The 3,964-nt window shown below is 34.5% G+C and overlaps 1 long non-coding RNA gene across 2 annotated transcripts; it reads left to right on the forward strand.

Moving 5' to 3' along the window:
* Positions 1-260: 260 nt before the first annotated feature.
* LOC145820326 (uncharacterized) lies at positions 261-3,684 on the forward strand. 2 transcript variants are annotated; one of them, XR_014361606.1, is made up of 5 exons: positions 261-384; positions 510-589; positions 1,334-2,047; positions 2,851-2,919; positions 3,342-3,684. It is a non-coding gene; the product is annotated as an uncharacterized LOC145820326 (long non-coding RNA). The 2 variants fall into 2 exon arrangements; XR_014361605.1 differs by having other exon boundaries at positions 1,961-2,047.
* Positions 3,685-3,964: the final 280 nt, after the last annotated feature.

Here is a 3,964-nt window from a genome sequence, read left to right on the forward strand (position 1 = left end):
CCGAAGGTATGGGTTCTATTGACAAAGTGGGAGGGAGGTTTCTTATACATGGAGGAGGCTTCTATGTTAAGTTGTTGACTACAGGATTTTTGTTGGTCCTCCTGGATTCCTATATCCGTTTAGGATCTGGCTTGCATCTTTACATTGTGTGTATTTTGATTCTATCTACTCTCAATGTGTACTCATGCAATTCTTAAATCACTAATTAATAACTTATTTTACTTGTTAGAACAATAGACTAGAGATTCTAATTCATAATTGCAACACTATCATGGACAGGATAGAACTGCGTTTCTGTTTCTTTTTTTCCCATCACTGCTATTTGTGTTAAGGTCGTGGTTATGGGGTGGATGCTTATTGGCATTGTCTGTTCAGCTTTACCAGGTACTTTTGTATGGGAAGCAATTTTGTAACTCGTATTGATATTTTAAGGAAATTTTAACTTTTTGATTTGTTTACTATACTTTTGTTTTTTTTGTTTCTAAGCGTAATGAGCATATTATTTTCAGGCATGGTTGTTAATTCTCTACACAGGTTTGGCTTTGTGAGAGAACATACTTAGAGTGAATGGAAGTGATATTCGCCCATGGTAATTTGATATGATCTTATATGCATTTGGTTGAATTTTGTGCTAAGATTGCCTTGCCTTTATTCTTCCCTTTATTCTTCATCATTTAAACTATTTGTGTATTTGTGATTGAGATTTTTTAAAAGCATATTTTCATAGTCAGACATTAGTAATTTCATCTCCCATGCCTTTCAGGAGGGAAAGTGAATATGCAATTTTACTGGCAATGAATTTATGCTATAAAATAGAGTTGCCAGAAGAATCTTTTGACCTCAATGCTTAAAATTATAGCATGATATTCAGTAAATGAATTCATACAGTGTGTTGTCAAACTACATATTGCAGTGAATTAGAAAATGAACAGAGGGTAGAGTATATGAGAAAAATAATGGTTGTCAATAATGAAAGGAGGATGTTACTCTAGATGGAGCTGTATGTTGCAAAAGAATTCATTGAGTTGACTCCAAATAGACATGTTTCATTTTGTTAAATTGAGTTTTTCTGGTAGTATCTTGTTCTCTTATATGCAACAGCAGCAGCTACATTCTAATTCCAGCGAATTTCTGCCATGTTCAATATTACTGGACTCATATCGTGCTTTTTATTCAACTGGCAGGCTCATTCTCTTTATTTTCCGAATTGTGTTAGAACTTGGATGAAAATGTGAAAATGCATTGGATTTTTTTTTGTGATTCTTATTTGCCTCCTAGATTAATATGCATACAACCACAGAATATGTTAATGCTTGCACTTGTACTGATGTAGGTGGATAAAACATCACTACTTCACTATGGCCATGGCACTTATCAGTCTCACTTGGGAGACCCAGAAGCAGGTTATTATCCTTCTTAAGTGCATATTGAAATTTTGTTTTTGTTTTTGTTTTTTTTTAATGAGTGAGACTGTACATGTACTGTGCAAAGAGGGGTGCAACTGTTCCTTCAATGGGCTATCATGCAAGGAGTTGCAATGCTTCTACAAAATAGATATCAACGACAAAGACTTTGTACACATATTGCACTCGGCAAGGTGTAATTGAAAAGAAAAAAAAAAAAACTCCTTTCACCAACGAATTTTTGTGCATGCTTCATTTTTGCCTTTATTGTCTTCAGTTCTTTCTGCAGTCTACTTTGCGTGTGTGTCTGCACTTGGTTGTGTGCTCTTTGTGAAACCTTGTCGTCCTACATGGTTTGCAGAACTTCAATGAGTTCTTTTGCTTCTGCTGGTTGCAATAACCATGTTTTTGTCTTCTAGCTGATCTGTGTTAGTTTTTTATGGCCCACCGAAATACAGATAAAACTTTTTTTTGGTGGGCATATAATGTTTATTGCAATTGTTCTCCTCTGCAGGTCTGGGATGACTCTTACCATTTGATCCCGTTGTTAATTGCAGGCTAGGAGAATGGACGTTGTTTGGGGAGAAACTGCTGGAGTCGACGGTCAACTATGGTTGTTGGCACCCATTCTATTCATATTACAAGTGATTTAAGCTGTACGAATGCCTGTTTTGGGGACCATGCCCACAAAAAATCGTATTAATGTATGCTTTGCATCCAAGTCATGTTGAATCAAACAAGCACTATAGCGATTTAAATTAAGGTTGTTAAATATTCATTTTTTTCCTACATAACTTGCCAAAAGTTATGTACATGTATAAATAATTAAATATATATAATAGCTAGGGAAGGGAAGTTTTTGTTACTATCAAACATCATCACATTCCTTGAGTGTTTTCTTTCATTACTTGATGAAGTTGAAGTAATATTATCATTCTCTTCTAGTTTGCCATCCGACAATCCTAGTTTTATACATGTAATGCAACTTTCTCTTTCATCATAGCTCTCTCTTTCTGTTTTGAACTTCTTTGGCTCACATGTCATGATGTCACCATGAAGTTATTTGATTTTTTTTTTCATTTTTTTCTTTGAAGATATTAGGAAGAGGCATGCTCACCAAAAAAAGGAAAGAATCTGTACATCATTGCATGATGATCATTAATTGCCCAATCCTTCAGTGAAAAAAATAATGAAAGAAGACCCAGTACTTTAAAAGAAATTTACTTAGAGCATGCCTACAGTATTTGTGATGGAATTTTTAGCTTCTCAAGGCCTTTCATTTGCTTAATAGTTCTACTACATATTTTCTTCAGTAATAGGTCTCGCAAATTAATTGTTCACTTTCATTTGTTAGTTGCTACTAATCCAATAGATGAAGCAACAATATGTCACCATAGAGATCTGAGCTAAATTGAAGTGACCTTTATTTGTATGTTCTTGATTTCAGGGTTTTGAAGCATATGTCGGAATTTTGCTACTTAAAGCTGCACTGGCTGGTGTTGTTTTTGAGTGGCAAGTAAGAAGTATGTTTTAAGTATTGTTATGTGGATGCTTGGAGAAGTATTGCCATGGGTTTTGTATTTGTGATTTACTTTGCTTTTAAGATTAAATTCTTAATTCTATTTCAGTATTTGCTTGAGTAATTTAACATCTTAGTTGGACTCATACTCAAGGTTGTTAAAATCGGGATCCTAGGTAGGATCGTAAGGTGAAAAATCAAAAAATCAACGATCCTACTTATGATCCTACCTAAGATCTTATACGATTCTACACGATCCCATATGATCCTACTTGCGATCCTATTATAGCACCCATCCTACAATGATATGGATCTTTTTAGCAATATAGGATCGTATCCTACGATTTGGATCGCGATTTTAATAACCATTCTCATACTGGTATAAAACTTAATGGATTATCTAATTTTATTTTGGTCAGGTTGTTACCTGTGGGGTGCTACTGATTGTTATGGCAATTGGGAATTTTGCAAACACCGTGCAGACACTAGTGGCAAAATCTCGATTTAAAGCGAAAATGAAGAAAACTAAAAATAAGCTAGAACTAAATTAGGGATCCCATCCCATTCCTTATAATTTGTGACCGGGAAGACTGTTGTGCTAGTTGAGTTTGAGGATATGAGAATTTCTTTCGCAACCCGTTATTCCTTGTAACAACCTTTTCACCTTTATACGCTTAGACTAGTGATGCTGTTTGTGAGAGTGACCTTTAATTGCATCAAATAGAGCTATATTTGGATTGTTATAGTTGTGCTAATAGTCTATTATACCTATTATTTTGTGTAATTTGTCTTTTTGTGAATTAAGTAGACACATTATACCGTTACCCTTCCAGTGCTTTTTTGTGTGTCGTCAGTCATTTTGAATCTGGTTGTTTTGTTTTATTTATGGGATAATTACACGGACTTCCCTGTGGTTTCTAAAATGAAATTACACTGTTCTCTCTTAGCAATGGAAATGTCTTATTTATATCAGTATATTTTGGCAACTAGATGCCAAAATTACCTTTTATTTCATAAATACCGAACACCCAACTGAATCCAT

This window comes from Camellia sinensis, chromosome 2 (assembly GCF_055761805.1).
Source record: "Camellia sinensis isolate YWXY chromosome 2, ASM5576180v1, whole genome shotgun sequence".
Taxonomy (NCBI): domain Eukaryota; kingdom Viridiplantae; phylum Streptophyta; class Magnoliopsida; order Ericales; family Theaceae; genus Camellia; species Camellia sinensis.